Below are 12,417 nucleotides of genomic sequence, written 5' to 3'. Positions count from 1 at the left end.
GTGAGTTACAGATAGTTAATGACTGCTGAAGAGGGCATGAACCCCCTGTTAGGTTGCCCAAACCCAAGTGGTCATCTCTAAACCCTAAGCCTGTGTACATATGAACAGCACTAACTGAACTCTATGCATGTGTGTATGCATGTATGTATGTATGTATGAAGACTTGAATCTAGAAGAGGATGTAGCAAGATGGCATGGAAGGAGTTGGAGGAGGGGAAGGGATGAAATTTATGAAAAAAACCAATATGTTCATGTATGAAATTCTCAAAAAAAGGTTCATGGAAAAGTAGATAAATAAAATGTCATTTAGGTTTAAAACAACAAAGTGGAGCATTGTCGAGGACCAACATCTGCACTTGACATCTGGCCACCACGTGCAAGTGTGTCTGCATGGCTACTCACCTGCACGCATGCATCTTTACAAATATGCATGCAAAGTTTAGTCTAGCATTCCCTCAGCCGTACTCTAAAGCAGTGGTCCTCACCCTTCCTAAGGCTGCAGCCCTTTAATACAGTTCCTCACGTTGTGGTGACCCCCAGCCACAAAATTATTCTGTTGTTATGTCATGACTGTAATTTTGATGCTGTCATGTATTACGTATAAGTATCTGATATGCAGGATATTTGATACGCAATCCCCAAACGGGTCGCAACCCTCAGGTTGAGAACCACTGCTCGAAGGCATTCTACTTAAACAAAATCACAATATATGGAAGTATTGGGGCTGGTAGGATAGCTAGGTGATCAAACGTGCTGGTGGCCAAGCCTGATGACCTGAGTTCAATCCTCGGAACCCCCATAGTGAAAGGAGAGAATCAGTTCCCACAAATTGTCTTCTGACTTCCACCTGCATGTAGCAGCTTGTACATGTGTACAAGTGCACCTGTGTGCACATGCACACACACACACACACACACACACACAATAAATAAATGTAATAAAATATTGTATCTCATTTCCAGTCATGCTTAAAGGAGCTCTCCATGAAGAGAGTAAATACAGCACAGTATGATTGTACCGTTTTTTTCTTTAAAAAGGTTGTACCCATATATAGGTGTAGAGAACTCTTGGAAGCCATTTGCTAAAGTGTTTAAGAAAGCTTATCTCTATACGCTGGCATTTTAGGTAATTTTACTTTTAAAATGTGTTGCTAGCTTTATTTTAGTGAGCATTTATGATTTATGAGGAAGTTTGCAAAAGACACTTTTAAAGGACCAAGTGAAACAAGAAAGAAAACCCTCAATTTAAGACTCAGTCTTGGATTGATACCAGGAAAACGGCAAAATAAGAAGTCCTGTGTTCCCCGCTGTAATCATTATAACTCGCATGGAAAGGTGTCCTGGCAGCCGGGAGCCAAGTAATATCACAAAGTCACACCACACAATAAACCTCACACAAGAGATTTATTGGGAGGGAAAAAACCAGGAGCGTGGTTGCCTCTGCTCTGGCAAGAAACTGCAGCAAACTGAGCAGGGTACAGGGCTTATATATAGTTTCTTGAGAAGGGGATGGAACTTTTCAGGGTAGAGATGGGTGGGATTTCATGTCCAGAGATTGAGCTTTTTACTCTGTAGAGTGGGGGCCAGGGGCCAGCAGTTAGGGCCATTAGTATTCTGTGGGTGAGACTTGGCAGTTAGAGGTAGTGGGGGAGGGACCTGACCACTTGTGCGGCTCGAGGGGCCTACACCTGCCACCCCAGGTTCTCTGTAGACAAGAACAGTTTGGCAGTTGTCCACAGAGAAAAGTCTTCCTTCATGAGCTTTAGGAACTAGACAGACGAAGCCAAAACTCTAGGGCAAACCAGAACCTGTAAATGAAGACTGCGCTTTCATTTTCTGACCACCCAGATCCCAATAATCACACAGAAACTATATTAATTAAACTCTGTTTGGTCAATGGGCCAGACATAGTCTTAGCCAGCTCTTATATTTTAAATTAACCCATTTCTATTCATCTGTGTATCGCCGCAAGGCTGTGGTTTACTGGTAAGTTTCTGTTGTCTTTCCCCTTTGGCAGCTACCTGGCATCTCCTTAACTCCGCCTACTCTTTCTCTAGATCTCTGTTCAGACTTCCTGCCTGGCTTTACTCTGCTAAGTCATTGTCCAAAACAGTTTTATTCACCAGCCAATAAAAGCAACACATTTACAGAAGGACGTCCCACTCCAAGAACCCAGGAAAACCACCGAGAATGCAGGCCTACATCCTCCTGGAAGCTGCTCACTGTGGTCTCAGCCACGGAACAGCAAACCTGTTTCCCTGTGGTCTGTCCCTGCTTATCCACTGTTCTGCTGGCAGCCCCAGATCTCAAGGGACACCAAAGGGATCCTATCTCTTCTTTCTTCTTGTAGCAGGGTCGATGACCTTAACCCAGACTTCCTATCCCAAAGCCAACTGGGATCTGGCTCCAGTCTTTCTCTCTGAAGCCACCTAGGGGCAGGTTTGCCATCTGGGGGATTGTGGGATTATCCAAACCTGTCCATTTCCCAGTAATGGGCCCATCAACTTGAACCATATCATAGACCCAACAGCAAACTCTAACCCTTCCCTATTCCGCAGCTTCTTTCCTGCTCCACATGGGCCTGGAGGAATCTCTGACTGCCTGTTACTGTGTTCCCATCCCCACCTCTGCCAAGAGTTCCACCGCGTGTGACCTAACTACAGACCAACAGCAAAACTGCCCTTTAGGATGAAGGAGATATTAGTCTCCAGGCAAACAAAAGCAGAAGCATATTATCTCCACTTGCAAAAAGTGCCTTTAGAAGATTCTTCAAGTTGATGAGAAAAGGTGTTAAATAATGACACAAAAGCAGAGAGTTCACTGCTAATGGCAAAAAAGAAAGAATATGTCACCACTGTACTGGTGACATGTAAACCACCATCAACACTTGTGTGCAAATCTGAGAAAAAGTTGTTAGAAGAACTATCACCACAGCAGTTAAGCAAATACAGAAGAGAATAAGCTCTGACATCAGTTCTGTAAAGTGTGTGCGGCCAACAGAGGACATGGTAGAGTGATAGAAGCTGTTATCAGCTTCCAACAGGTGGCTATCATAAAGGGCCTGATGCGGAATTCATGATAACCACAGGGCAAAATGCACAGGAGATATACCGAAGGAAAAAAATTCAAGGATAACACCGGAGAAAAAATCGTCAAAAAACAGAAAAAGGTAGACAAGGAAGGAATAACACAGCTGGAAAACAGCCAGAAAGCAACAAAAAGCAAGCACGGGTCCTAAGCTGTCAACACTACTTCAAAGGTTAATTAAATAATCCTACAATCAAATGATATAGCCTGTTTGCCCTAAATATATATTCTTCATAAGAGATGTATTTTAGATTTAAGGACACGAGAATAATAGTCCACATAAATGAAAACTCAAAGAGAGCAAGTGTACATATACTCTGGACAAAATAATCTTTCAGTCAAAAACAATAGCAAGAGACAAAACAAGTTACTATTCAATTTAAAAGACAAATTCAACAATAATTTATAAGAATCGTAGATATATATGACCTCACAACAAACCCTGTAACTATAAATTGAGTTAGTACATATAAAGAGAGAAGTGGGTAGCTGTGAAATAATTGCAGAACTCTTCGGTCCCCACACTCTAGAGTGAACTGGACTTTCAGACAGCAAATAAGGAGGCAGAACAGAGCCTTAAAAACCACGTGGCCCCAAGAGACATGGATAAGACTTTCAGACCCACGAGAAAATACACATCCTTGCCCATGCACATGAATCTTTCTCCAGGATAGACTTCATCCACAAGAAGCAATCTAAGTTTACACCCCAGAAAACCTACAGAAAGGAGAAGCTAACTCCATGTGAGCAGAAGGAAGGAAATACTAAAGGCTAAGGCAGTAAGGAAGTAACGATTTGCCAAAAACAGAAACCTAGCAATAAAAACATGAGAGTGGATGAGCAACCCACTCAGGTCAGGAGACCTCACAGGTGAATTATATCACTACACAGGAGCCAGTTTCCCCCAAATGTTTCTAAAATACAGAAATAAAATCATATAGAATCACAGAGTACCATGAATAACAGATGCAATTTTGAACAAGAATAACCCGGATGCTTATTGATTTCAAAATATATCAGTCCTTTGCTGATCAAAACAGCAGGATACAGGGAAGGATGCAGGTAAGCAGTTCACAGACAACAGAAGGCTCAGAATTAAATCTACATGCTTTCGCTGAACTGATTTTCCAAAGGATACTAAGCATATAATGTGTGAAACAGTCTCTTTAGTACTGGCAAACTGAAAATCCACCTGGATAGATTTGGGAGAATTAAGTTGAGCCTTGGCATACCACATAAAAAAATCAGTTCAAAATAACTTTACACCCTGACTGGAATGTAATCCGGGCGCTGTGAAATGACTGGAAGACGGCTTCTAGGAAAGATTTCCTGACACGGATCTTTGCAATGGTTCTTTAGAAAACGTACGTCAGTAGGGTTACCGCCAACTTAAGTTTCTACACAGCAAATAAGAAATAGAGTGAAAACAAACCTGTGAACTAGAAAAGGCTCCTTGTAAATCGTATATTCAAAAGGAGTATATAAGGACAGTAGAGAACAAAGCAATAACCTGATTTCACGCCAACCTTCTAAATAGACATTTCTTTAAAGAAGATGTGGCAAATGGGCTCAACATCACTCATCATTGGGAAAATGCAAACCAAACCAGGGTGTTGGCTTACGCTTGTTAGAACAGTCAAAATGAAGAAACTAAATGTTGCAAACGTGATGGGAAGGTAAGGTCATACACATGCTGCGTGATCGAACTCACATGTGGAATCCAAGCAAGCTGATCTTAGAGAAGTAGAGAACAGAATGATGATTGGAAGGTGCTGGGTGATGTTGGAGGGGGAGATGTAGCTCAGAGACATGGGGCTTTAGGAGGGATGAGTTCTAGCTATCTTAATATTTAGTGCTGTATCATCAATACTGTACTGTATGCTGATGCTCCCTATCCTACACTGAGATTATATTCCAAGAAACCCAATGTAAGTCGAAAATGCTTGCAATACACCTTATATGCAACATATACTTATAAACAACCAATATATTCTTGGTTGTCCGCTTGACGATATCTTGAATGAACTACAGTTCAGAAATGGAGGGCACACTTGTGATCCAGATCTTGAGACAAGAAGACAAAAAGCCCTTGATCTGTATCTTGAGGTGGATGGCACATGCCTTTAATCTGGATCTTGAGGCGGGAAGGCACACCTTTGATCTGGGCCACCCCTTCTGCTGGAAGCCTGTATAAGGACAATGGAAGAAGAAAGAGTACATTCATCCTTCACCTGCTTGCCCTCCATCCCTTCACTGGCATTGGAGCCTACTTCTTCGGGACTCCAGCACATACAGAAGACCAGCTGAGACACCCAGCTATTGGATTCTTGGACTTTCCATTTATAGCTGGCCATTGTTGGACTGCAGCCTGTAAGTCATTCCAATATAATTCCATATATATATATATATATATATATATATATATGTATATATATATACACATATATATATGTGTGTGTGTTTAAATATATGACATATGTGTATGTTTATATATATATATAGTTGAACAAAATTATCTAACACAAATGCTTTATATACAGTATAGAAAGCCTTGTGTAGTTAGTTGATATAGTTTGTCTATATCCTTAAAAACTACAGCGGCACAGTACCCTGGTGACGATTATTCCTTCAGTCTCATGGTCCTGTAGCCGACTGAGGCTGTGGCTCACTATTATTTCCAGGCATCCTCAGGAAATATCAAAACTTGTCTTACCAGCCCCCCTAAACATCTAAATTAAAAACACTCTTGCTACGGAATGCATGCCACTTTCACACCACTGCAACGCTGAAAACTTCTCAGTTGAGCTATCACAAACTAGGGACCATCTGGATTTGAAGTTTGCCAAGGAGGGTAGACTTTAAGTGTTACACACACACAAACACATATGCACACATATAACTATTGTTAAGCACATTTACTGTTGACTGTAGTAATTATCTCAATGTATATGCTCATCAAAACTCCGCTCTGCACATCTTAAACCCATGCAATTTCCATTTGCCTATTATATCCCAACAAAAGTAGACTCAGTCCAAAAATTTTAAAGCAGGAACATGATCGATTGTCTTCTCCACATACACCGCTTGTGAATCCAGGAAAATGGATGAGCTGGTTTATTCCTGCTGGAGAAGATGCAGACAATGTCTAGGAAAAGCACAATCCCTATGCACACAATGAGGTCAGCAGTGACTCCATCGGATCATGGCAATCATTGTACCCTGTAAGCTCAGTGAAGAGAGGCGCTTCCTCTGTCATGTTCACATGCATGTCTCTAAGGCCTGTTTGCTTATGCAAAGAGAAGCTAATCGTTCTCATTGCTCAGTGACAGTGAGGACTGAGCATAGCATTTGGTGACTCCCCTTCTCTTTTGCTTTATAATGAACACCCACAAGGCTAAGTGGCCTCAACTAACAGTGGTATTTGCTTTGCCAGCAAGGCTTCACTGTAGGCAAGGTCCCGGAGGAGTGGCTCACTTCTGTCACTTTTGCCTGTGGTGGCTTGCAGTCCCGATCTGGAACCACCTGAGAGCTTACTTGGTCGTTTTTCTGGTGCTGACACTCTGCTAGCTGTCAGCCCAGTGTCACTCCTGCTGCTGCAATCTGCCTGGGCACATGGGCAGCCTCTCCGTGTGTCACCAGCTTACAGTGGCGCGTCCTTGCACTCTCCTGCAAATGTCCCCGAAGGAAGAATCACTCGGAACCCTAAGGACTTTGTCTTGAAGGCTCATCTAGGCAAATAGTCATAGCAATTAATTCAGTTTCAAGGGGGAGGGAAGCATTTGAAGGCCTGTTGAGGAGGCGCATATGCGAGCAGGGGTTCTGCTACAGCCTTACAAAAATAGCAACCTGCCGCAGTCGCACAAGATGGGCACCGGATATTTGAAATCACTTTTTATTTTTAGGCGAGTCTGTAGTTAAATGTTATCAATCATTATATTTATAATTCCATATTAGAATAACCCCTATTTATTTATAGTGTAGTATATAGTAACAATAATTCACTCTTTTTGAAAAAAGGTTTAACTTTTTAAGGAACTTTATGATGTGTATGTATATGTGTATGTGAGTGTATGCCACCTATGTGTGTCCAAGGAGGTCAGACAAAGGCATTGCATCCCCTAGTGCCGGAGTTGTAAGCACTTGGGAGTTCCTCAAGGTGGGTGCCAGAATCCAAACCCAGGTCCTCTGAAAGATCAGCAATGCTCTTTATCACTGAGCCTACTCTCCAGTCCAGTGATCAAATAAGGTGTGAGAAAGGCCCGATTTCTGAAGACACAATATGAATTTATAACAAAACTATGATGGTTGCATTATAAGCACAGATTCTCTCCCCACGGGACACTTACATGAGATGAAAATTAAAATGAAGATTCTTAAGGATATATCTAGGCAAAGGCAGGGACAACATGGCTGTGTTTTGCTCAGATATGATTTCAGGGATGTGTCTGCTGGAGCAGGGCCTGAGAGCAAGCGGCAGTGTGACCACAAACGTCTTCTCAGAAATCACATTTTAAATCTTATCTTTTGTCCACATTGGACTTGTAAAGAAAAAATTCCCTTCCATTCTGGAGGTAAAGCTTACGTTATGTGAACAGCAGGCGCATTCTCTTCTGGGCAGTCTCAAAGACCCTGGAAAGAGGCATTTGCTTCAACTCCGGACTTGGAAAGGCGCAAGGAGAGCCCACTCCCGCCCTAGCCAGATATAAAGAGGCAATGGGACCCAGGGACTGGGCAAGTGAAACAAACTGGGATTTTTAAAAAAGTCATTTGTGCGCTATCTACATCCAGGCAAAACTGCTGCTAGCGCAGTTCATAAATCAGGATGCATTGCAGCCGCTCCTTCATTTGTTGAATACATCTTTCTTACAAGCCAGCAGTCTGTGGGGTAACAGGCTAGATACCCAAAGAGAACCAAAGAAATGGGACTCTTGCCCTCACAGTGCCACAGACACCAGAGATAAAACTCTAAGGGTTTCTGCTATTTTCAGGGCTCTGGCAACCACAGGGAAGTGCAGACTGGAACGAGAGTTGGGCAGAATTAAGACCAACAGGATCAACTGTGGAGTGAGTTACTAGTAGATGAGGACCTAGGACCTCCAAGGATGCCAAATTCCGAGGTGACGTTTCACGTGGTCATTATACAGAGAGAGGCATGGGTCCAGGTTTGGGTCTGCAATAGACCCCAGACTGGGAATTTAAGGCATGTTGGTTGTGTTCTAGGAAGCAGGACATCAGAATTACTAGTGGTTGGTGACTGAGGTGGAGAAAGAGCTTAGGCCACAGCAGAGAGATCGTTACACTGTTACCCCAGAAGGACAGGAAGAGATGGAAACTGCACCCCAGTTTGGGGTCATTTTGTTTAAAGTATGGTAAATACCTCATAGTCCCGAAGAATGCCACACAATACCAAAACTCCTTGACTGCCTCTGATGTCCGCATTCTCTGTGGCAAATAATCGATCTTAGAGTGGATCAGACGGAACAAATGTGGCTGTCATCAAGTCCCAGCTGGATGAAGTGATCCCTTAAATGTCCTTCTCAGTGGTTCTAACACCACGGAACAAACAGAATCATGGAGAAAGCACAGGCACACAAATACATTGATTTCATTAAGGTAATCATAAAACTTGTCTTGATTCTCTTTGCAGATAAGCTTGAGAATTAGTCAATTAAGTAGCAAAATTGAATTGGCCCTGATGAATGGGTCAGTGCTACTCTAGACTAACATTTCTCAAATTGGAATAATAGATAAGGCCTCCTCTAATGATCTACCATTTATTTAAATTTTATTATGCTATATTGCTTTAAATAAATCTGAAACCAGAAGTAAACTGTATTTTCAAGTTTTCTTCAGCTCTTATTTTAATTTAATTAAAACATGAATATACTAAAATAGCTTAATATCATTAATATGACAGATTTTATTTTCTGCCATTAAATTATTGGTTCTGAATATAAATTAATAATGTGATCTATACTAGGTTTTACATCTTCAGCTTCTTGGCGTCTGCAGAAACCTGATCAAATAGTGTAACCTAATATCCTTCAGTATAACACTTTGATGTGCTAGTGTGTATGGTGTGTGTAGATGGTGTGCAAGTGCGTGCATGTGCCTCTGTGTGTGTGTGTGTTGTGTTTGTGAGTTCTAATGTGTGTGTGCGCTTGAGGGATCTCATTACATGAGTGTGCATATAGACCAGAAGTCAACCGTGGGTGTCCCCCTTAATTTCTCTCCACCTTAGTTTTTGTGGAAACTCCAGTCCACCCCCAAGGATCCTGAAGAAAAGTCAAATTGATACAAACAGGTCTGTGTCAACCTCACAACTATTCTAAATGTGAACTGAGACAATAGTAATAGAAACTTTAGCTGACGATGAGAAAAACCAGAATAGTCGATGGAGGGCAGAAGACCTGAGAATGGTAACACAGGAACTTTCTAGAGGGGTTTTATCTTGCAGACTTAGGCCCTTCCGTCTTACTATATACGCAACACAAGAACTGGAATCGTCCCCAGGGAAACACAGGCTCGTTTTTGTTTAACAAGAAGATGCCCCAAGACTCCCATTTTGTTTCATCTACCAAGACAAACACACGTTTACAGAGAACTTCCTTTGTGGACTTGTAACTCTAACTTAAGTGACACGACCCAGTGGCCCTAGTTCAGTGGTTGTTTGTTTAACGTCCTGTCCTGATTTCCCTTTGCCAGAGACCAAAGGATGCAACTGCCCTTGTGGAGTCCGCTGATGTTTCTCACCATCATTGACGAAACAGTACACCGAGACTGTTAAGAGCATTCCAGAAACATGGGTCCATGAAAATAGCTGAGTTTGGTCTGGAGATGCAGCCATTTGCTAGAGGGCTTGTCTAGTACATCAAAGCCCGGCCTTGACTCCCAGGACCATATCCCTCAAGCATGGAGAAGGGTGCCTGTAATCCCAGCGCCTGGGAGACAGACAGGACGGTCAGCATGCTCACTCTTAAGTATGTATTTGAAACAAAAATTTAAAGATGTAGTTGTATTATTTTTTAATTGTGCATAGGTGAGGATGTGAGTGCACATGAGTATAGGAGACCTTGGGGACCAGTCATCCGATCTCCCTGGAGCTGGAGTTACAGGTTACTGTGCGATGCCTGATGTGGGTGCTGGGAACAAATTCATCACCAGTGATTGTCTTAAGTAGAAACTGCTACTTCGGTCTGAGGGTCTAAGTGCAAGTTTGCCCGGCTACTGTGCTCACACTGCCTGAACAATAGCTTACTTCTTAGTGTCCCATGAAAATAAGTTTCATGCAGTTTCAACACAAAAATGTAATGAGATGTTCACAGAGTGTGTAGTGGAGGAGCCCCGCTCAGAGAATAGGGGTGCTAATCTAACACTTGGTTTTGAAAATAAAACATTTTTTAAGAATACCAATTTGGCAGAAAATATTGTTAAGTATAAAAAAAACTCTGCTTCTACTCATAGAAATAAATGTATTATTTCCACTTAATACAGATTTCAAATCCCTAAAATCATTAATGTTAGCACTTTTATTAATTAAGACTGGCTTGTAAAATCTCTTGCTGAAAGAATTTTGTTGAATGTAAAGGCATGAGTAACCTGAAACACACACACACAATCTGGGCTGTAAGAAAATGGGTCAGTCAGCGAAATGCCTTCTGTGTAAGCATGAGGACCTGATTCTGGATTTCCAGCATCCATGTAAGAAGTCAGGAATGGCAGCATGCGCCGTAGACCCTGTAGTCCCAGCGCTGGGCAGGCTCAGGGAGTCCCATCTTAAGGGCTGGGGGGTCATCTTTAAAATGACCTCACATTCCTCAGATGTACCCATCCCACAAGAGAGGAAGAGCACCTTCACCCACATCAGAGACATGTTGGAGAACGGCAGTCAGCCCAGGCTAACACAGCAGTCCTGGTCTAGCTGAAGTCCTCCCTCTGAATGGATCCCCAAAGGTCCGAACTGACTAGATGGCAGAGGAAGCAGGTGACAAAGGATGAGCCTGGCAGCTGGACAAAAGGTCGACTGGCGTGTTAGGATCCAGGGAAGCCACAGGGGGGCAGCAAAGCAGGTTTCAGCCTCCAGTTACAGCACCTTTAACAAGGGCTTTCGCAGAAGTTGGTCACAGGATCTAGACTTCAATAGCCGGGAGCCGGCTAGAATACTCCTTAATTGCTTGTGCCCTTTAATCCAAAATGATGTTTATATTTGACTTAGAGGTTCAAAGAATTAAGTAGGAAAGGTGAGTCTGGCAAGAGGATTTTCTAAATAGGGCATTCTTCTTTCCCATCACCTCTGTCTGCTGGATGGGTGGTAAAGGCAAGGCTAGGAACTGAAGCATCAGGATAGAGGTGTAACCTTATGATGAAGGACAGGAAGGCAGCTAAAGATATTCTGATACTGACAGCAAGAACAGGGGATATAGCAAACTAGCGAGGAATTTTAATTTTGATGAGACAACACAGTTCCTCACTGCAGCTGGATGTGGGGGAGACCCTGCAGTCATGGACGAGACCCTGCAGTCGTGGACAATCCCAATGTGGGAATATATCCCAGTATGGACAGATCATCTGTGAATAATAAAATACCAGTAGTCTGGTCGTTGCTTGTTTTTTTTTTAAAAAAATTTTAATTGAGAGAATCATTTAGATTCTACATGGGACGTCCTAGATGAACGTAGCCACAAGGATGGTCAGGGTTGGGGACCAGCTTTCTGGGCGAAACACAGATAAAATATCATTGAGACTTTTTAGTGGCCCTGGACAGTTAGAGGAAATATTATCATGTTTTACATCAACAAACTGATAGGCTGAGATCACAGCTTTACAAGATGAGATTATCTAAGGGAACCCATTTAAAAGATGACACTGTACAAAACAATCTTTTAAAAATCAGATGATAAAGCTGGACAGTGGTGGCATACCCCTTTAATCCCAGCACTATGGGAGGCAGAGGCAGGCAGATCTCTGTGAGTTCCAGACCAGCCTGGTCTACAAAATGACTTTCAGGACAGGCTCCAAAGCTACAGAGAAACCCTGTCTCAAAAAACCAAAAAACAAAAAAACAAAAAAATCAGATGATAAAGACAAAAAATGAATGTTATTAAATAGGTAAACAAGGCAATGAAAGTTAATATAAAATAAATAGTAAGACAATCCCAGCAAATGTATGCACAAAGAAAAACCGATATGTTTATGTACCAGGTAAAAATGAATAAAAATAACTAGGTTAAAATCTCAGAATAAAAATGAGCAAATACAGTGCTGTGATAACTTCAACTAAAGGTGCCTACATAAAAGAGGACACCCTGTGAGCAAAAACTTATCTAGAAAC

Source organism: Myodes glareolus, chromosome 11 (genome assembly GCF_982192425.1).
Source record: "Myodes glareolus chromosome 11, mMyoGla1.1, whole genome shotgun sequence".
In the NCBI taxonomy this organism is placed as follows: domain Eukaryota; kingdom Metazoa; phylum Chordata; class Mammalia; order Rodentia; family Cricetidae; genus Myodes; species Myodes glareolus.
This window is presented reverse-complemented; position numbering follows the sequence as displayed.